The following is a 22,339-nucleotide window of genomic DNA, read 5'->3' on the forward strand; positions in this document are numbered from 1 at the left end:
ATTCTCACCCCAAACCTCCAGCTACTGCATCTGGGGAGGGGACAGAGAATCCCTGCTTGATTTCCGAGCAGACGTTTGCAACCCTGGGGTGCCAGCAAACGCAGAGGTGAATCCTCCGCGCTCTCCCGGGAAATCCGCATCCACTCCCGGACGCGCAACCGAGCCGGCTCCGGGCGCGGATTCCCGCGCCGGCTGGGGCTCCCGGGTCGCTGGCGTCCCGGCCGGGAGGCGGTGCGAGCTCCCGGGGAGGGCCCCCTCCGCCTCCAGGGCGGCGCAAGCGGGGCCTAAGGTGGGTCACCTGCCAGGAAGGAAACTGGGTGTGCAGACGCACGTGGGAAGGGCGCCAACCCCAGGGCCGTGCGGAGCTGGAGGGTGCAGAAAAAGGGGGGAGGGAGGCTGGAGTTCGGACCTAGCCTTTCCCAGCGGGGGAGAGGGCGTGGACGGGACGTCCCAGGTTTGCGGCGCAGGCAGCGTCACCCAATCCACAGCCGACCCCACCCTCCGGGCCGCGCGGGTCTCCTCCCTCTGGACTGAAATCCGAGGAGCCGCCACGCCGCGGGGCCTGATGCACTTGTCCGCTGCCGGTCGGCGCGAGGCGAGAACCCGGCGCGGCCGCTCGGAGCGGGCCCGACTCGGGGCAGCACCGGAGCGGGCCGGGCAGCAGTGGGCGCTCGCGATCCTCCTCTGCCCAACGCGCTCTCCCTCAGGGCCCGGCCCCCTCCGTCCCCTCCTCCTGCTCCTGCTCCTCCTCCCGCTCCTCCCCTCCGCGGGACTGATCGCCGAGCCTCCCGCCTGCAAAGTCCCCGGCGCGCCGGCAGCTACCAGCCGCCGTCTCTGCTGGATCTCCGTGGGTGCCTGCGCCCCAGCCTCGTCCGCCTGCCCCGAGGCGCCCCCCTCCCTCCCGGCTCGCTCCGCCGGCCGCCGGTGCTCCGCGGCGCTGCCCATGGCCCAGCCCGAGAGCCGACTTCGGGCGCCGGACCGGCTGGACCGCGGCGCAGCTCAGGTGAGTGCCGCGCGCCTGTGGCGGGGGCCTCCCAGGCTGGGGAGTGGCAAGACTTGGGGCCGTCGGGGTGCCCTCACCGGCGTCCCGGATTAAGGGCGAGCGCAAAGCCCAAGGTGAGTCGAGGCTGGAGCAAGTGGAATGGATTTGGGGGAACAGGGAAGGAGAGATCCGGGGTTTTCTCATCCTTCTCACCTCCTGCCTTGCCCTCTCAGCCCTGCAAATCCCGAGGGACTTTTTTTTTTTTTCCTTATGGACAGGTTTTCGGGTTTTTGACTTTGTGGATTGGATCCTCCCCCAGCAGAGCCAGGGGGCTAGTTCCTGCCCAGCGCATCTCGCTGGGACGGCTCGGGGCGGCCGGAGCGCAGCGCGCAGCAAAGCCCGGGTACCACTCTGGCCGGGAACTGGGGCAGGGATACAGTCAGCAAAAGTCAGTCGGTGGAGAGAGCACCCCGGGTGGGGAAACCTAGGTCTGCCTTGCCTTTGCATTTGGATGGAGTGGAGGAGACACGGGACATCTCCCAAGGGGCGGGGATGTTCCGGCGGAGAGAGATTAAGGCGATGGACCATAGGTAATCTCTTTCCCGAATGCCAGTTCTACACCGTCCTGCTTTTTCATAGTACTTTTCACCGATTTTTTTCTGCTTCTGTTTCTATTTCGAGCACCACCTTGGGTGGTGGCGGCAGATGAGGGTGGGGGGAGGCGGGGCGCCCACCCGCGATGGGAGCGCACAAGACCCCCTCTCGGAACCGGGGGCACAACTAGGCGAGCCTGACATCTCCAGGTGCGCTCTCTGAGCCAGCCGGCGGACTGCGCGCTGCTCCCCCTTCTGGCCCCAGCCTGTCCCGGGAGCCGGAGGGCCGGCTTCCAGAGCCGGGCATAGGATGGAGAAGCGGGCGGGAGCTGGAGCGGGGTTGCAAGGCTCGGGGTGGGGGGTGCGCTTGGCTGCGCGGTTGTTTGCCGGCGCTGTGCGTCTTCCATTTCACCCCCTTCGCTGGCGGGCGTCCCCGCTTCTTCGTGCACCCAGGCCCCTCTCTCGGGAGCTGGGTTGCATCTCTCCTCCGCCCTCCACTGTGCAGGACAAGACGTAGCCTTGCCTCGCTTCGCCTTGCCTTGCGCGCGTCTCGCTCCTCCCCCAGCGTTATCCGCCGGCTATTTTTAGCCACTACTTGCAGGAAGGTGCTTTTGGGGGGATTCTGGGGAGGCGACTCCAAATCCATTCTCTTCGCACTGCGCGCCCAGAAGCGGTACCCTGCTGGCAGGGAGCAGCCGCGAGGAACAGCCAAGTGAGGATGGAGAGTATCCGCTCCTCTTCCCGCAGCCAGAGCTCTCGGAACCCGGGCACCACCGGCTCGGCTGCGCCGCCCGCCGCCCGCCACGGGAGCCGGTCCCGGGAGGAGTCCCTGCGTCCGGGCGCCGTCGTTTGGCTGGCTTTCGTGGCTGCAGCCCGGGCGCACGCAGGATCCTTTGGGTCCTAACTCTTGCGTTCTCGCTTTGCAGCCACATCTCACCCAATTTTATTGAAAGGCAATTACCAACTTCCACTCAAGGGTTAATTCCAGGAATTCCGTCTTAAGAAGGGGTGGGGGAGGAAGGGACATAACCTAACTTCTGTCTCCCTGTGTTTAGAAAGCCCATCCTTTGGCGTTTGGAAACACTCTTGTTTTCAGCAAGATTGGGTGCAACTAGAAAAGCCTGGCCTCGTGAAATTCCGGGAGATGGACGCTTCAACTGCAAATCCTCGCGTTATTCTTTGCATTTCCAGGGCTTACATTCTTTTACTTCCATAAGATTGCAGAAGTAACATGGTCAAATGGACCACTGTGTTACATAAGGTTTTCCCCAAAACTAGAAGAGAAAGATCAGCTTCTCAAGGAGCCTTTCTGGGCTCCAGTGGGTCCTTCTAACTCTCAGCCCGTGTTGATGGGGATCTGGGATTCACAACTTCGTGACTAAGCATTCCTAAGTCCTGGCAGTTAATTAGGACAGCAGCATTGAGTGAGGATTGGCCCAAGCTGCCTGGTGTATGGTGCACTGTAGCTTTAAAATGGGAGGTTTGGTTTTTTGTTTTGTTTTGTTTTGTTTTGTTTGCTTGGGAAGCTGATGAGAAAGTGGTACCTTGAACTTGCAAATGGGATTGGGAAAATCCCAGGGAAGCTCTGTTGTTGGTACCCCTAGTATGAAGCCACAAGTCCTCCAGTCCAAAGCAGTGCTTTACACTGTGTATATGCTTAGGAACCCTTTGCTTGGACTCCCCAATACAGTTGGGGCTTGTGCTTTCGTTGTCAAAAGAAGAAAGTTCCTTACTGGAAAAGCCCCCCGAGAGAGCTCTTTGAAGGGAAAAGCAATGTGGAAGCTTTTCTTACCTTGAATTACCATCTGATAGTGACCGGAAGGGGCTGGAAGTACGGACGGGCTGATGTAGAATTGCTTGATCCGTGCACACTGCCTTTCCCCTGCCAGGGCATCTACCCAGGGTAACACACACCCACCTTGAGTACTGAGTCGTGAGTCATGTTCTCTCTGTTGAGCCTAGAGACTGGAGAGAAGAACACTACAATGTATTGATATCCTGTAGGTGAGCCTGTCCCAGGGTCAGGGCTCAGACAGCAGGCTCCGGGGCATGTCTCTAAGCCAGGATCCCCGTTCTGAGAGACAGTCTTGGAGGGATGAAGACAAAGCTGGAGAGTTGTAATGCTCTAGCTGCTATGTAGCAAATGCAGTAACTTTTCAGTGGGCGTTGGAATAGACCAAGTTGTCCTCTGTGATTTTGGTGTATCTTCTTTGGACTCCACCAATGAACCAGTGCTTGCTACTGAAGCTGCCCTTTTCTAAGTGGGGAGAGTGGTGAGTGCGCTAGTGGGATTTGCAGGCCGCCTCTTGCCCCAGGCCCTAAGCAAATTAGCTTTCCCTCTGAGCCTTGAATTCTTCCTCTGAAAAATAAGAGGCTGAAAGATTTTTTATGAGAAAGTGAGAAAACGTATGTGCAGAGCATTTGGCAATTGTGAAACAAGGGTGAAAAATGTTCAGGGCTACTTACCATGTATTTCCTGCAAATTTCATTTGGTCTGTTTTAATGTTAATTACAGATTGCTAATGTCTGCGTCAATTACATATGCTAAAGGTTAAATGGGGGAGAGGATTTCATATAATGGGCTGGTATCTCCTTGTGATCACCTAAAATTCGTCAGCACCAGGCCTCCCTGCTCCTCAGAACCGTTAGTCGCTTGTTTTCAGGGTCAGAGTTAAATTTTTTAGAGTATTTTTAAGAGTTAACTTAATGGATTTTGTATCTTAACCTATGTATGTATGTATGTGTATTTCGAGGAAGGGAGCTGAAATTGATTAATCACAAAAGGAGAAGAGTTGCAGATGAGTGCATCAGTTGGGGCAGAGTAATACATGATCAATTTCAAGACCGGAGTTGGGTCTCCCTTGTCTAAATCTGTCATCAGCATAAAGCACTGGGTCTCTGTTGCATTGTGGGTGTTCCAGATTTGTCCCCGGGACCTAGCTAAGTGCCTGGTCACTTAATAAATGGCTCGACAAGTAGTTTTGAATGAACGATTGGACGGAATCTCCACAGCAACCCTGTGTTGTGCACAGACAGATGGCATGATTTCTATTTTAGAGATTTGGAATGTGTAGATCAGAATAAAAGTTAACTGGTTTTCTTGAAGGTACAGAAGATTCCAGATTGGAGTTCGGGTCTGTCTGTTCTCATTCTGTGCCGCTGCACTGATCGTATTGCCCCATCCCTCCCATCACCACTTAAGATCCTCCTACCCCACAGTGGACTTTTGCATTTTGGAAGGTGCCCCTGGAGGCACTTTTCAGTGGGAGGTGGGGCGCTCTTTCTCCTTGTCCATCTCTCTGGGCCCTGAACGGAGGCTCGATTGGAGGATCCCACCTGGGACCTGGCATCTTGAGGGACTTGCTAAGGGACGTCAGGACAGCTAAGTGTTCATTTACCACCGTGAGTCATGAATCAAGTGGCGTCAGCAGCAGCGGGAGATTTCAGGATTTCCCAGAGGTGCTGTTCCCATGGCATGACCCTGACATGTTCCCTGGCACCCAGGTGCCTTCCTTCTCTTTTTCCAAGCCTGGCTTTTTAGCTTCTCAGCTTCTCATCAATTCCTGGAGGTGACCCTTAGTCTTCAAGGAAGCTCCTTTTTCTGAGTTAGCCGCAGTCGTAACCAGCTCTTGTGCAGCCTCTCCCGATCCCTTCAGGCCTGCCTCCGGCATGAAGCTTTCTCAGCTTCCTCTCCCCACAGGGAATTAAGCTCATAGCTTTTTCAGGCCGTTAGAATAATATTTACTGGGCCATAGTTTGTCAATGGTTATGTGGTACCACCAGAGTTCTAGAAAAATGAATACATTATTCTTCCGAGGAATAGCTTGAACATAATGGAAATAGATCCCAGTTGGCATCTTTTCTTTACTTTTTTTTTTTTTTTTTTTTTTCCTCCATGTTGCCTGCTTTTTGGTAGCTTTCCAGCAGGGGTCGTACATTCAAATGCCTTCCGAGGCCAGGCCAGTACCAGCCTGAGTGAAACAGGCCTTAGCCGGTGCCTGGTTGAGAAGTGTGGGGTTTGGGCACTGGAGCTCAGCCCCAACGTCGGGGTGGCCAGGACCCCTGGCCCTGTCCAGCCACATCTGATTTTTTTTTTTTTTTCCAAGAGCTGTAAGCTCACCATTTTGCAAGGAATCTACTGAGTTTTAAGTACCCGCAGTTGAGTCGATTTTTTAAAAAAAATAATACCATGTGGGCCAAACAGAGCACTTCTGTAAGTAGACTTTATATCTGTCGCACAGGCCTCCAGTGTATGGCCTCTGGTTTCTGGGGAGAGAGAAGAAATCGGTTGGAATATGAGACTATGTAAAATCAGTTTCCCAGAATGTTGAAGCAAAGGTGTTATCGGGCATGCTGTGTAGACAGCATTCCAGTGAGTTACCCTTCATGTTCATGGAGCGTTTGCTTGGTGATTCCTGTTCCCTGTCCTAAGAGGCAGTTACAACGATCACATTTAGACCTTTAACACACGTGTACTGACTTCCAGCCATGGACCGAGGATTGCACTATTCACTGGTGGCACAGGAGGGAATAACACAGGTGGAAATCCTTGACCTTGTACTTACCTTCCAGGGGACAGGACAGATTAAAGCAAGATGGATGATAATCTGTCCTCCTTTGGATAGTGATATGCTAAGGAGAAATCAGGAGAAGGCCATATGAAAAGCCAGAGTGCTAGGCTAATACCTTAGGCCAGTAGCCAGGGATCTCAAAGTTCAGTCTCTGACTCAATGTAATCAAAGTGAAATGTCATAATCTGACATAAAAGATTGTTGGTGTGGGAGTTTAGACCCTTGATTGTATTCTAGGAGTTGCTGTTGTAGGTAAACCCCTGATAACAGACTGTACTCTTTAAATAATAATAATAATGTTTATTTTTGAGAGAGAGAGAGAGAGAGAGAGAGCGCAGGGGAGGGGCAGATAGAGATTGGGAGACACAGAATCCAAAGCAGGCTCCAGGGTCTGAGCTGTCAGCACAGAGCCTGACTTGGGGCCGGAACTTAAGATCGTGACCTGAGCAGAAGTCAAGATGCTTAACCAACTGAGCCACCCAGGCGCCCCAGACTATACTGTTAATTTTAATGAAATCGACTATTGAGTCCATTTGTTGAGTGTCTATCGGGTGCCAGACACTGGAGTAAGTGCTGGAATCCATTAATGAACAAAACCCATCAAGGACTAGTCCTCAAGGAAATTGGAGAGCAGCGTGGAAGACATTAATAAATGATCACAGAAGAGTAGGTAACTAAAGTGAGCAAGCATTGTGGGACGTCCGCCTTAACTATTGAGGTTTGGCACTTGGAACTTTGGCATTCAGTACCTTTGTAATCAAGCATCTGATCTGTGCTAGGAACCCTTTCTGTCTCTGCTTCTCTGCCTGGTTGAAGCCAGGACCCCACCATCAGTGAAGATTTTTTTGAACCTTTAATTTCTTTACCTGGCAATGACATTTTGTATCCTTCTGAAAGTTCATTTTGTATCACAAAAACGAAGTATTTTAATTTTGTGTCATGTTTCTTTTTGAGCGAGGGAGCATGGGCAAGGGAGGGGCAGAGAGAGAAGGGAACAGAAGAAAAGAGGCAGGCTCTGCGCGCTGAACTGAGCCACTCAGGTGCCCGCAAAATGAGGTATTTTAAAAATTGTTTCTATGTGTGAAAGGTACTTGTGCCCTTTGAAACTCTGATACGTACTCTGCCAAATTTACCCTGGGCTTTGATGTTGACTGTAGTGTAGAAGATTAAAAAATAGATCTTACTCTTAAGGAACTTAGAGTGAGTGTGGCAGTCAGATCAATTAGCATGTTTTTACACAGGAGGGGTAAATGCATAGTGCTTGGGGCTTTGCCTGGGTCCTTGACACACCTTTCCTGGAGAATACCTCCCTCCAATCAATGTGTTGATTTCTTTCATTGCAGTCCTTTTCTCTCGTAGCATGATTTTGTAGCAATAATGTTTATCTGGAGTCACCGTGTTAACTTCTCAGGCTCTCTTGCTTTATTCTGTGCCTCCCCATCAGAACATGTGCCCCAGGAGGGCAGACATCTGGCATGCAGGCATGTTTCTCCCACCAGCTCCTAGAACAGTGCTACTGGTTCCAAGTGGTTGCTCAGAAAAGAAACAAGAGGCAACATTTCTTTCCGGGGGAACTAGGGAAGGCTTCTTGGGGAAGAAATATTTAAGGAAAGAGAGAGAGGCATGGAGAGAAAAGCCAAAGAAGGATGATAAAACAGAGTCACCCTTTGTATAGACCCCCAAGCCCTCGTTGAGTCATTTGTCCAAGTTAGGGATTCCTAATGTGGTCAGCCCAGGTGAACAGCGGGTTAACAGGAACCCTTTGCTGAACAGATCTGGGCTGTTCCAAAGCATTCTGGCATACAAAGAATGAAAAAAAGATTGAATAAAAAAATGGGGAAGAAAAAAGAAAATCATGACACTGATAATTCCTTACTTCTATGTAGAGTGATAATACCCATATTCTCCTTTGTTTTTTGTTTTTTGGTTGTTGCTGTTTTTCCTGCACCCAGCCCTTCAAGGGAGCCGGAGAGCTCTTAGCATCTTCATTTTTTTTTTATATTTAAGGAAACTGAGGTCTGGAATTGAGGCAACTTTTCTTAGATCCCCAGAACGAGGGAGGCAGATCCCAGATTTGCAGCCATGATTCCCCACCTGCAGTGAGCAGATGGCCCAAGGTGGAGACTCCTTAAATCCCTGGAGGACCGAGGAGCCCGCATTTTCTTTAAAGGAAGAAATATATTTAGATTTAAAACATTCGCATCTCCTTTTATTTGTCAAGAACTTCCATTTCAGCACTTTCCGAGATGCATTTTGTGTCTTGTTGAATTTCCCCTAGAATTCCTGCCGATTAGGTACACGCGCAGTAAGCTGTTTCATGTAAATGTCTCCACTCCTTAGTTTAGGAGAGTCAATCAGAGTCCTGTATCAGCAGTTAAATACAGCGGGAGAAAGGTGATGGCGGATGCAGCTGAAATGAAAAGCATGCTTGCCTTGCTGTGCTCAGAAAAATAAATACTTGAGTGGCGAGGAGTGAGCACGGACTGGGAGTCTCCTTTGGAAAACTTGCTGGCACTTTATTTAAATTATGTCTTACGCCAGGTATTTTTTTCCCCAGCGTCCAGGATCGGAAGGAGGGAGAAGGTGACAGTGACAGATTTCTGGGATTAGATTTTTGGAGTTACTGTTGTGGTGGAGAGCACGTGGCTTTTGAAGTCACATCTGTTTGAATGGCTGATGTCCCCCTCACCGACCGTCATCCTGAGAAATACAGTTTTCTGGGCTTCTGTTTTGTTAACGTTCAAATGAGAATTACAGGAGATTGCCATTAGAAAATGCCTAGCAAAATCTCCAGAAAAACTATATTCTTCTTGTGAAGAGTTGCCAGATCTTACAAGTAAAAATATAGGACATCCAGTTAAATTTCAGTTTGAACAGCCTGTCATGTTTTGGCACAGGTGTTTCCCAGATACTAAGTATTAAAAAATTATCCATTGTTTTATGAAATATGAATTTGACTGGGAGAACTGTATCTTATTAAACGTTTCTATTCTCGTGGGGACTGTTCTGAGAGATTATTTTGGTGAAAGTCCTAGAATCCTAAGAAGTTAGAGAGGGGAGAACAGTAATATTGAAGGTGATGTAATCTTGACCTTGGACCGGGGTGTGGTCCAAGGAGAAAAGGAGGGGTTGTTTTCTCTGGTGAGCTAAGCAACGGATCAGTTCAAGACAAGCTTGTTTGTTTGCTCACAGAAGCAAAAGAATTGTGGCTCTAACCAGATCTCTCAGTGCATTTAATAAGTGAGACAGATTCTCTCCCAAGTGGTGACAGCGTGCACCAGATTATTCCCAACAACTTCTGGAAGACGGGGTTTTAACCCCGTGAGGCCACCAGGATACAGTCAAATATTGCACCGAGCACATTCTCGTAGGGTTGGGGTTGCAAAGACAAGGCCCATACAAGGGCTCCACTGAGGCCACTGAAGGAAACTTTGGGCTTTGAAAACCCACACCTGCCACTGCTCCCCCCTTCCGCTGAATCCAAAGCTAATAGAACTGTTACAGGGTCTTCCAGACTCGCTCCTCCCAGCAGCTGACCTCAGGTGATAAATTGAGTCAGAAAGCTCCCTGAAGACTGCTGGAGTAAGTTGCTCTGAGGATGGCAGTGAAAATGCTGTGTTTCCATTTTAGGTAATAACCTGGTGGGGAGCGAAATTAACAAGGCTTCCGTTGCCCGTGGACTTTCCAAAGCAGTTTTATGGTTTCCTCAGTAGTGAGATACTGCCCATGGCCAGGTCATTAGTTTCTGTTTCATAGAACATTACTAAGTCTTCATTTAACCTGAGCTGCTCACTAGCAGTGTTTATTTACCTGCAGCGCGCGCCAGAAAACAGGCGAAACAGCACAACAGTTAGCGCCCAGGCTTACCCAGCCAGGGATCCAGTTAGAATCCACTTTGCTGCTTCTCAGCCACAAAGCAACGGGTGCTTCTTCGCCGCAGAACAGCAGGAGAGGCCAGTTCCTTCTCATCGCTAAGCCTCCGTCTCCGCATCTGCAAAATGGGCATAATTACAATTGCAGCACAGGATCGCTTAGTGCACATTAAACCAAACAAGCAAGGCAAGCATCCCACAGCGCCTGACTCACAGTTAACGTTACCAAAAAAGATACCATTATTAAGGCGACAGAAGGAAGCGATACAGGCTCTATCTAGAATGTCAGGGACCAGGACTGATCTCATGCGTCGTTTTCAGGGGAGACTGTCTGAGTCTCTTGCTCTTTGTTTCTCGAGTGTTCATTTATAGAATTTAAACCAACCTTATTATTTCGTTTTCCGGGCCAAGGGATTGGAAGCAGCAATGCAGAGAAGGTAAGGAAGGAGATGTGAGGGCAGGAACCGAGTAGAGGAGGGGAACCTGGGTAAGAGGGAGGGGGAGAGAAAGGAACTAGAGAAGCAGCCTGGACGGAGAAACCTTTAAAAGCAGACAGCAGAGTTTGAAGAGTGTGGAAGGCTGTGACCTGTTGTAACGGGGCAGTCTTCGGAAGCCCCGGACTAAATCCCAGTGCTGTCATTTCAGTCAATGCCACCTCCACTCCCTTCCCCGAAGCTTCTCAGGACCCCAACTGAATGTCCATGGCCTTGAGGGAAAGACACACAGCTGTAATGGTGGTCCTGGAAAGAACGGAGAATGGGATATAAAAGGTGAAGCTGGGGCCTCTCTCCAGTTCAGTGACAGCACAAAATCACAGGTACAGACTGAAGACCGGGGCACCCAGTGCTGTCTGGGGGAGGGACCCGCCACGGTGCCCCTCGTCGTCTTCCTCTGGCTGCAAGGGAGTTTTTTGCTCTTGAGTTGGCTTTAAATCTCCTTTCATTAAACATCAGCCCTTAGTAAAGAGGGTTGCAGGGGGCATCTCTTCTGCCTGATTATTCCCTATGAAATGGTTACACCTCCCTGGTCTCTAAGCCCCGTCTACACACATCATAGGAACCCACCATTTCCATGGGGGATGGACCCATCCTCCTCAGTCTTTCTCAAGGGGAGAGCATCCTTGGGGCTAGGCCAGTCTAGAGTTCATAGTGACTCTGGGCACAAAAGGATACCCTTTGCCCCAGAAAGGAGTATATTATTTGACTTGGGGGAAATGATTTTGTTTTTCCAAACCTTATATATAGTTGCCTTACCTATTCACTGGGTTCATGCTTCTCATGGACTTTTGAGGTAAGAGTCGTGTTATATGATGCATGTAAAACACCTATTTGAGAGCCTGGTACAGACCAAATATCTATAATGCAGTACTGAGTGGCCCCGGTTAGCCTTTCTTGCTGGTAAGGCTGATTTTGTTTGAAAAGCAGATCAGGAATGTCCGTAAGGACAGTATTTCACCTTCCAGTCTGCCTCCTCCTTCCGGCTGCCCCCCCCCCCCCAAGCTGGTGAGAGGGCCGTGATGTTTTCCCCGGGGTGGCCTCTCTCAGTGTTCTGCTCTTACAAAAAGAACAAGGTGGGCGGACTCTTCTTCTTTTCATTGGAGAAGGGAATCTTTCCCAAAAGCCTGTGCAGGATTCCCCTATTGGTCCCATTAGCCAAAAACTTGGTCACATGCCATGGGTCAGAATCACAGAAGAGGAAACGGAGGCCCACAGACATTTGAAACAGTGGGAGGGGACAATTAATCAACTACGTAACCCTGAATTGGTCCCTGTTGCCTTTGAGCAACTATTACGCTCATGTTTGTACATCGTAGTCCGGGAATTGATCCTGTTCCGCGTCCTGTCTCTTTTATTGCTGTCTTCAGCTGAAACACACATCTTGTGTTCTTCTGGTTTCACTTTTATTTGCCTCCCCAGCTCTGTCACTTTTACAGCTATTTGCAGTCTGCAGTATTTCTCTATGTTAAGCTCTCCCCCTGACCCAAGCAGACTTCGCAAAAACATAATCGGGTCCCTGCCCTGTCCCCCGATGCAGAACATCCCAAGGAGCCCCATTATTTACAGTATCAGCGTTTAAGTGCAGGACTCTGAAACACAGGGAGAGGTCCGTGCCTGGCCGCCTCGCTTCACGGTGGCATCCCCTTGGGCAAGGTAGTCTCTCCAGAAGTCACATATTGTTCGTGATTTTTAATTATGCGTGTTTATACACTTATTTACTTAATGTTTCCTCTGTTTCAGTAGGTGAAACTGTAGGAGGACGGAGGTGTTGTCTAGAGCCCCCAAACCGGGAACCAGCCTGAACCAGTGCCTGGCAGGCACGTGGCACCTAAGAAATAACGCAGGACCCCAGGACCCTCTGTTTCAGGGTTGTCGGGATTAAATGTGGTGATTCGTACAGGATGTTTCACATGCGTGGTGGGTGATCAGAGGCTAGCTTTCCTTTGGCCGTTTTGTGTTTTTTATATAGTAAAAGGAGTGAAATTCAAGTCCCCGCAGCATGGCGTCCACGTTCCCGTCTTTCAAGCCTCACACTCGCTGTTTGCTGTTCCGTCCAATGCCTCGTATTCAGACCATAGCACCACCACCCCGCGTTCCCCCAGATAAATCAGGAATGTGGACAAGAATTCTGCCCTGTGCAGTCTTGTGCCCGGCTGCCCTCTCCCCATCCTCCCCAGTTATGGGCCGTGTCACAGGCTTGTCCTGGATGCCCTTGCCATCCGCTGCCCCCCCGCGTGATGAATAAATGTGCGTGTGGTAGCCCCGTGGACACACACGAGGGTCGCACTTTTCCTATTGGAAGGTGGGCGTGGCCGTGTGACTTACTGTGCACAAGGACAGTGAGGCCAAGTGACGCGTGTCACATCTGGCCCAGGGCTTTGAGAACCTCCCATGCATTGTGCATTTTCTCTTCCCCTCTCGCTTGTGATGTGCACTGCTTTGAGACAGCAGGTGTTCTGTCGTTCTAGGTCTCTGGGAGACTTTCGTGAACCGAGACGTGCCACCAGCCCACTTGGGATGAGCAGCCAAGGGAGGAGGGGCTGCCTGGGGAGGGGGTGTTCATCTCTCTTACCCTAGCGTGGCCCTGCCTTTGCAGTTGTCCTGGAGTGTGCCTTCCCACACAGGTGACATTAGTGTCATCACTTGCTGGTTTGGCCGCATCCCTCAGGAAACAGCTTCCCTGGAGAGCGGGGCAAACCACCGCTTCTAGAGCTGCGCACCCCCCCGCGCCTGGTCCAGGAGATCGATGCAGGATTGCTGAAGAATGTGGGGACCTGCATGGTGAGAAGGGGTGTGGGAGGGTTTCCGGTGGAGTTGAGAAGTGAAAGTGTCATTATTATAAACATATATTTTTTTTAAGCTCACTTATTTTTGAGAGAGAGCGTGAGCGGGAGAGGGGCAGAGAGAAAGGCGGCCAGAGGATCGGAAGCGGGCTCTGCGATGACAGCACAGAGCCCCACGCGGGGCTCCAGCTCACGAACCGTGAAATCATGGCCTGAGCTGCAGTCGGACGCTTAAGCGACAGGGCCACCCAGGTGCCCCGAAAGTGCCATTATTATAAACAGAGATATTTCTGTTTCTTGGAGAGGAGGCTGATGTTGGCGTTCAGATGTCTCGAGCTAGATGGGCAGCTCTCCTTTGTCCCAAGAAGATGTTCCCCGGGTAGAGTCACCTCCACCCAGTGGCCTGTCCTTTGTAGAGCTCCGGTAACAGCTGTGTGCACACGAGCCTCCCTAGCCTCGCCCAGCCTTGGTCCGGGGACCTCTTTACACTTTCCGTCTTGGGGGGGGGGGGGCTGCCTTGCTGGCTGCTGATCCCCAGCGACCCCTTCTCCGCGGCTGATCCCCAGCTACTCCTTCTCCGTTGCTGATCCCCAGCTACCCCTCCTTCACCGTCAATTTCAGCAAAAGTGGCAGAAGGGTTGCGGGTTGGCAGGGAGCCATTCGTGAGGATCCCGGTGACACAGGCCACCGGGCCCCGCTGATTTCCACGACCCCATGTGTTGAGAATTGGCTTCACCTGCTGCCTTTTCTTACTTGAATGGTGCTTTATGGTCCTTCGCTAAAGATGGCACGAAGGCTAATTATCTCATAATGGCTGTCCTTTAAAAACATTAGATTAAGAGCCACTTTAGGCTTTTGATTCTGCTTTTTTCTTGTCATCTGTATCTCTCTGCCTGGCTATCAACACAGCAGAATTTCTTGTTTGCACCCAAGAGTGCTTTTTTCTTATTGCCAACTTTGGGACGGGTGCGGTTCTCTCATTACTTGTGACAGTTATGTAAGCAGACCCGTTGTTATAAAACCTAAATTGTTGTGATTATCGTTCCTTCGTGCTTCTCTGCAGGCCGATGTCATCAAGCACCGTTGACTGAGCAAATAGTATTGTGTAGGAAGGATCCACCTGTCCTGTACAGGTGGGCCAGGGTTGCTTTGTTGTTGTTTTCCCCTGCAATACCTCATGTAATTCTTCAAAAAAAATTTTTTGTTGTTGTTCATGTTTATTGGTTTTCGAGAGAGTGAGAGAGACAGAGTGCAAGCAGGGGAGGGGCAGAGAGAGCAGGAGACACAGAATCGGAAGTAGGCTCCAGGCTCCGGGCTGTCAGCACAGAGCCCGACGCGGGGCTGGAACCCACGAACCACGAGATCATGACCTGATCCAGAGTCGGACCCTTAACCGCCTGAGCCATCCAGGCGCCCCTCTCATTTAATTCTTGTAGCCACTCAAGATGATAAGAAAAGATTTCTGTCTTTGGGTGGGGAAACTGAGGCCCAGAGAGGAAAGTGACTTTTCCACGGGCAAATACCTAAGGCAGGGTCTAAATCCTGTTAGATCTGAACTCCCTTGCTTTGATCTTCCCTTTGATCTTCCCTCACCCCTGCATTCATTTCTCTATTTTCTTGTTATTGCTTTACACTGAACTTCAGTTAAAAGCATTGAACTTGAGGGTGTCTGGGTGGCTCAGTCGGTTAAGCATCTGACTCTTGAGTCTGGCTCGGGTCTTGGTCCCAGGGTGGTGAGATCAAGCGATCAAGAGCTGTCTCACACTCCATACTCAGCATGAAACCTGCTTGAGATTCTCTCTGCCTCACCCTCTGCCCCTCCCGTTTCCATTCTCTCTCCCTCTCAACAAAAGAAAAAAGAAAAAAAAAAGCATTGAACTTGGTTTTTGTCCTCACCAGACCTCGGAATATTTCTCAGGGGTGTTTTCCATGAAGCATGTCCCAAACTACCCTCTTCTTGGATGGTTTTTAAGTTGCTAAAATAGTGTCCCTCCCATAGCCTCCTACATCTCATCGGGCTAGAAGTGCTTGTCTCCCTGTCTTGCCCCCTACACAGTGAGCCCCCTTGGGGCTGAGAGGACACATCTTCCCGTGTCCCTGGGCAATGCCGGCGAGAGGACCAGCACGCAGGAGGCCTGGCATCTGTGTCCTGAGTGGACGACCTAGGCTCCTGGGTTGTGTCTGAGGGAAGAAGGAAGATAGTAATGGTGAGAGGCAATCCTCTTGGAATCCGGTTTAGTGACTCAACATTATTCAGTGTCTTAGTCTTTATGACTCTCAGCATTTGAAGACAAATGATGGAAAGCCAAACCAGGAATCTCAGCACGATCTTCAAGCCTCATTTAATTTGAACTATTGTTCCTTGTCAAACCTATTCCTTCTCCGGGGTACATTGGATGCTAATGAGCCTGCTGGTTTAAGTTGGGTGCCAGTCTGGAGTCCAAAGCCCAGTCTGCATGTTCAGACCAGTTGGTGGGGGAAGTGAAGGTGGTTGTCAAAGTCGAAAGGCAGCGTGGGGTCCGTCAGTTTTGTTGTTTCGATGCCTGTCGAGACTCCTGTCGCGGAAGCATCCTATGGGCTAGCAGGTTGCAGGGCCTCAAGGTGTGGGTTGCCTTCATTAATGCGTTAATGGCCTTGAAGGCGTGTGATAGTAGCAGGAAGTCTTGAAAGTTCAGTTCCTCATTGGAGCTGTCACACAGGTGCGCACACACACGAACACACAAGCTACACTTCATGTAGTAACGTGCCCTTTCGTCCTCATGGCAATCTGCAGAGTGGGCGCTCTCACCACCCCAACATTTCAGGGGAGGACATGAGGCACACACAGCCACATCACTCGCTGTCGGTCACCCAGTGGGAGTCAGGGATGAGCCAGGACTCAAACCCGCTCTCTGAACCACCAGAATCCCCCATCGCGATGATCTCTGAATGTCCTCCCCTTGTTGATGCCCGCTTGTTTCAAATACTTTAAGACCTAACAAGTAAATACTGTGTTAAGAGTATAAAATAGAAATCATTTTGGCATCAACGTTCAGAGAGAATCATCAGGGTGGTGATAGATTTAACTTAACGTGTAGTAGGATGTTTCATCTGGAGATACTGAAACAAGAGATAACAAGAGATCACAGAGACGGTTGGGTCAAGGGCAGGGTCTAGGTGTTCTGGTTGCATTCAGGGGCACTCCGGGAGAGAGAAAATAAGATAGGAACTCCCAGTTTAAGTAAACTCCTTATACAGAACGTAATGCTTCCGTCAGAGGCAGATGAAATACTGGCTCGTTTCGTAGAACCCAAAGCTTCAGAGTAGAGGATTAGTCAACTTGAATAGTGTTTTTCAAGTTGTTTCAAGCGAGGGGTAGAAGGAAATCACGGTCACGTGTGGGAATGTGTGTGGTGGGGGAAAACACTACAAGCTGTTGCTTTAGTCGGTGCCATCACGTGAAGAGCAGCACTTTAATTCAGGACAGGAGGAAATACGGCCGATATAAAATCCAAACCAGCCACGGCCCCCCCGCTTTAATGGTCCACATGCCTGCTTCCCCTCAGCTCCTCTCAGGCAGGACCGGCTTCCTCATTGACCCGCTGGTGAGTTTCACGGTGCCTGTCAATGCCAAGTGCTCACTTCAATGTCTGGTTTTAAACGATCGTGTGAAACCAAGAACAGGCACGTTCAACAGGAAAGACGGACGCTTGGGCCAAACGTGCACGGTGGTTTCCAAGATTTTCCGTTAACCCGCCCCCACTTGGAGCGTGTGAATGGTGCTGCTGGGATTCAGGCTCAGGACCTGATGCTGCCTTCCATTGCCAAGGCTCTTTTCCCCCTCCCCGTCTTTCTAAATCCCTGAGCCTGCCGCCTCTCCGGACCCCACGCCTGCCGGCTGGGGCAGCCTTACCACCGTGTCCCACAGGCTGCACCTCCGAAGCAGCCCCAGTGCAGAAACGGACCCCAGGTCTCCTCCCAGATGGTGCCTGGACATTGGCTGCCTTTTCCGAGGGCTCCTACCGGGCCGTCGCTGCCTTCGTTCCAGCTCAGCGTTGCCTCTGGGCTGTCGTGTGACTGTGGCTGCATCTACGCTCACACTGAATGTGGTGATCACTTCCCTTCCATGCTTGTCTTCTCCTCTGCAGGGTGCTTTGAGGACAGCGGCTAGATTCTTTCTATATCCCCAGTAACTCAGGACAATTTTAGCAACACTGTGGGTGCCTTGCCCAAGTGATCACCTCTGGGCAGAGTCTGGACCTCAGGCATCAGTCTCCGCAGCCTCGCCCATCAGCCTCCCCACCTCCCGACCTTCACCACACTTGACAACTAATATCTGTTTGTGACGTTCATGAAAATCAGGAGCCTTCACGGAAATATTCACAGTTGAATCTTGGAAACCTCAAAGATCAGGCCACACGGGTCCTTCCTCTCCAGCATCCGGGGATTTGGCAGCTGCTGCCTCTTTAAGACAGATCACATCCACGGGTGCTGGCTGCGGTCCCCACTGTCCAGCCAGCTTTGTCCCTTGATGTCACCTGTTACCCCAGGAAATACACAGCGGTCCCAGGAAGCCCACTTGTCTTTGCTTTTACCGGTAAGGGCTGTGTGTCGGTGGGCTTGGGCAGCTGTAACTAAGTACCATACACGACCCGCTAAAACACCAACAAACGTTTCCACAGTTCTGGCATCTGCCAAGTTCAAGACCAGGATGTCCCCAGGCTCAGCCCCTGCGGAGAGCTCTCTTCCTGGCTTGCAGGCTGTGTCCTCACTTGGCAGAGAGATCGCTCCGGTCTCCCTTCTTACCCTGTCACTATCCCCATCTTGGGTCCTTTTCCTTATGACCTCATCGAAACCTCATTCTCTCCCAGAATCCCCACCTCCAAATGCCATCCCATCGTGGCTGAAGGCTTCAATGTGGGGATTTTGAGGGGAGACAGAGACGCTGTCCGTACAAGCTGGCTCAAGAAATGAGATAAATCCTCCCTCCGCCTTGCTCGTCTAGGGGAAGGATGTCCTTTGCTGTGCTCGTGTGTATTTCGGCAGCAAATTATTCTAACGTTCGCTGCCCCAGCACGAGACAAGCCTCGATTTCCATGTCTCTGGGATCCAGTGGGTTAGGAGTCGGGAGACCTGGATTTCCAATTCAGTTTAGCCCCCTGCGTGCTTGACCTTGGGGTCCGCATGCTCCCCCTACCCTACCGACCCCTTCTGCCGGGATAAGGGTGGGACAGGATGATGGCAGATGGCCCTTTGGCTGCGGACGCCCTGTGTGTCTTTTCTGGGGATGCGTTAGGGATTCGTGGCTGTCCCCACCTATGGGGCCCAGCCATGCCCCCCCCCAATCAGATGGCCCCTGTCGGGAGGTTGGGTCCCCCCTGGCCTGACGCTGCGCACACCCAGGTACGCCGAGGAGGCCTGTCTCCCGTCTTCTGTCTGCTAGCACGGCCCCTTTTCCACTCAGCTGCACCGAGTAATAAGAGAGGCCCCGTCCGCCCTCCTGTCACAGAGCTCTGCCAAGCACTGCCTGTGCCAGTGTGTTTCTGCCTCTAATGAAGGATTTATTTAGGTCACTGCTGCCTTCTGTGCACAGCCACGCAGATTAAACATGTTGAGTGTCTCTTCCTCCCTCTTCCCTCCCCGGGGCCTCACCGCTGCACTCACCTGGCTGCTTGGGATCCACCAAGGGGGGCATTTGCACCCCACACCCCTTCAGTCACAGAGAGCTGGAGCCTTCCTACCTGCCATTGTCCTTTCTTCCTTGAGCCCCTGCCTGGTTGAGTCACCGCAGTACTTTGGATCATGAACAAATGCGTTTGACTAATTATCATCTCCAGATCCCATTTATACCACACAGCCGCCTTTTTTTTTTTTTTTATTTTTTTTATTTTTAGGGACCAGAATAGCTACCATGATTCGAGGGCTTGCCATGGGCCAGGCAATATGGGAACATCCTCGGCATCCACGTAGGGTGTTTGATTTAATCCTTGCAATCAGTATATGGAGCCAGTGCCTTCTATCTGAGGCTCCCAGGCTTCAGGGCTGTCTTGGGGGTTTGGAATCACAGAGCAGAGATGTGAGCCGGGGTTTTTGGCTCTGAATCCTCTGTTAAGTCCAGCGTGGCCCCTCCACCCTGCTCTACAGATAATTCTACCTCTGTGGCCGGACCCATCCCTCTCTAGTTCGTCTGCCACAGTTGTTAAAATCCCAGTATTAAAAACAAACTGCCCCAACAATAGTAAGAAACAAACACCAGAGGAAAATTGCCCCCCCCCCCCCCCCCCACCCAAAGCCAGCGCAATCGGGATCTGAACCTGAATGGGCATGAGCATTTGGAGCTCACAGAGTCCTTGCCGTTCTAAAGGGCTGAGGGTGGGCAGGCTGGTTTCCCTGGGAGCTGGTTAGAAACACAGACTCTTGGGCCTCTCTTCAGACCCCTTCCATTCGAGTCCGCATTTGGAACTAGATCTCCGGGGGACCGGTGGGCACGTCTGCCTTTGGAAAGCCCTGTGCTAGGCAATTGCAGTGGGGCACCAAGGGCTCCTGGGAAGGATGCTCTACTCACCCCACACCGGCCGCTCCTCACGAAGGTCCTTCCACCCTGATACCTCGTCTCGTTTGGAGAAGAATGCCCAGATAGCTTCTTTCTTGACTCCTGCAGAATTTTGTGCATTATCCTGGTAGCCTTTTGTAAATATGGAAACTCCCAGCGCTGCTGTGGATGCTAGGAGGCGTAGAAAGGCCGGAGGAGGCAGTGTTCGAAAAGTCCTCTTGTGTTTCGCGGGGGAGAATGGGGCCAGTGACCCTTCCTTTCCCCAGACAGTAAATGTGACCCACGGAAACTTATTTACATTATGTGGACTGACCTTGGGTCTTTTCTGCCTTGAACCCTTTCCACCCCACGTGAGGTAGGCTTCTCAGCAATTACCATAAGTAAATCCGAACAAAAGTGAGTGTCAACATTTGTTGAAGAGTGTCATGTGCAGGCAATTTCAAGAAAATAAATATTTATGTAAGTCTTGAGATATCACTGTCCTTTCATAGACTGACAGGCGCAAGCCGAATCTCCTTCCTCTTTCTTGCTTTCCAAGATGATCTGCCAAGGATGGAAATTCGACACCATCGCGATGTGCCCTTAAGAAGTTGCTTAAAGGTGAAAGTGAAGACGTTGTTGACTCCTAAAGATGAACGAAAAACCTTCACTGTTGATGGCCCGGAACTTTGGTTGAATGCAGAAATGACAGTTCTGTTGTTCAAACTGTCTTACTGAGGTTTCAGTACATTCCAGAAGATTTTTTTTTTTAATTTTTGATGTTTTTATTTATTTTTGAGACAGAGAGAGACAGAGCATGAGCAGGGGAGGGGCAGAGAGAGAGGGAGACACAGAATGGGAAGCAGGCTCCAGGCTCCGAGCTGTCAGCACAGAGCCCGACGCGGGGCTCGAACTCACGGACTGTGAGATCATGACCCGAGCTGAAGTCGGACGCTTAACCGACTGAGCCCCCCAGGCGCCACAACATTCCAGAAGATTAAATCACTCAGCACTCTTGGATGCTTGTTCTTGTCTGGTAGTAGCATAGATCCCATCCTGTCTACTCTTCTTATGCTGCCATGTAAGCTCTCCCCTCTGCCCCGAATGCACTCCCCACTGCCCATGGGGAGACCTCCCAAGTCAAAGGAAAAGAAGCACAACCGGCTTTAGAGACGGCCCACGGAGCGTTAGTTCCCACACCCCCGGCGTCTGTGACCTTGAGAAGGTCTTCTAACCTGAATAGCGTGTTTCCATACGTGTCCTAGGGAGAAAGGCAGGCCACTCCCATTTGTTGAACGCCTCCCCCGTGCTGTATATTTGGCCCGGGTGATTTGATTTCATCATATGGAAGTAGATGGCACCCACTTTGCAGAATGGCATTTTGAGCCCCAGACAGGTAAGGACACTTGAGTTCAGAGAGCTGTAGGCAAACCAGCCCGGATCTGCCCCATTGCAACAGCGCCTTTGCTTTCACACTACCGCACGTTACCTTTTCGTTGCTTCAGAGAAGTCACATAAAATTAGCATAACCACTGCTCAGTTTTGCTGCGAGTATCGGAAGAGATGATTTATACACTGGTGCTCACCACCTGGCACCCAGTGGGCACCAAGTAAGAAATGTCTTCCTTTCCAACCCTTTTGCTACATCCCTGAAAACACTTGTGGTTGACTGTTTCGAGAATCCCTGTTATCCTAGAGAAGCTTCTGGTCTGTGCCAGCTGCACCACTAGTTTCTGTTGAGGGGTTGGGAAGATACAGGGCAGACAGAGGGCTTATGGGCAGCACTATTTCCGACGCGTTAAACTTACCTCTCGTGGAATATTCTCGTTATTCCACTTTATCCACACATACGTTGCAGTGGTGGGAGTCGGGGAATATACTGTAGTTAATTACATTTGAAATCTAGGTCATGATGTGAATTATGTAATAAGAAGACTTATGGAGAAAATTAAAATATTTCGAAGGGTTATTTCGCTGCATCCCCCCCCCCTTTTTTAATTAAAATATTTTCTAGATTCTCAGGTGATCTCGTCCAGTCACCATGAGAAATCCTGAGTCCCCCTCTCAATACCTGGCTCCTGCCTGACTCTCTCAGGTTGAAAACCTCACTACCGTTTGACACAGTCTTTTTCACGGACAAACTGTTCAGTCTGTCTTTCTAGTGAATTAAAAGCCTTTCTCAGTACCTTGGGCCATTCGCTTAACCTTGCACTGCCGTCGATATGTTCATTTAGCAAATAAGGTCTCTAGCACCTACCATGCACAGAAATCGTGCCAGGCCCTGGGGGGATGGCAGCAGAGAGAAAGCATCAGGACACCGATGGGGGGCTCTGAAATTGGTATTCTCGGGTGGAGGGGCAGACCAGACCACAAACAAGCATGTCCAGGTTGGGCTAGTACATGAGGAATACGAAACCGGGTGATGGGAGAGAATATGGTTACAAGAGAGCAGGTGGGCCCGTGTTGCAGGGAAAGCCGGTGTTTGAAATAAAAGCTAATTGGCAGGAAAGAACCAGCCCCAGAAAGCCTT

The 22,339-nt window shown here is 50.9% G+C and overlaps 1 protein-coding gene across 1 annotated transcript in view; it reads left to right on the forward strand.

The window, feature by feature from the left end:
• The first annotated feature begins 554 nt into the window (after positions 1-554).
• Positions 555-22,339, forward strand: part of HS3ST1 (heparan sulfate-glucosamine 3-sulfotransferase 1) — a 29,801-nt gene continuing 8,016 nt past the window's right edge. Inside the window, exon 1 of the mRNA XM_040494412.1 lies at positions 555-1,003. The gene's annotated coding sequence lies outside the window, so the exon portion shown is untranslated. The remainder of the gene's footprint in view (positions 1,004-22,339) is intronic.

Source organism: Herpailurus yagouaroundi, unplaced genomic scaffold (assembly GCF_014898765.1).
Source record: "Herpailurus yagouaroundi ecotype Mexico unplaced genomic scaffold, PumYag 28, whole genome shotgun sequence".
Taxonomy (NCBI): domain Eukaryota; kingdom Metazoa; phylum Chordata; class Mammalia; order Carnivora; family Felidae; genus Herpailurus; species Herpailurus yagouaroundi.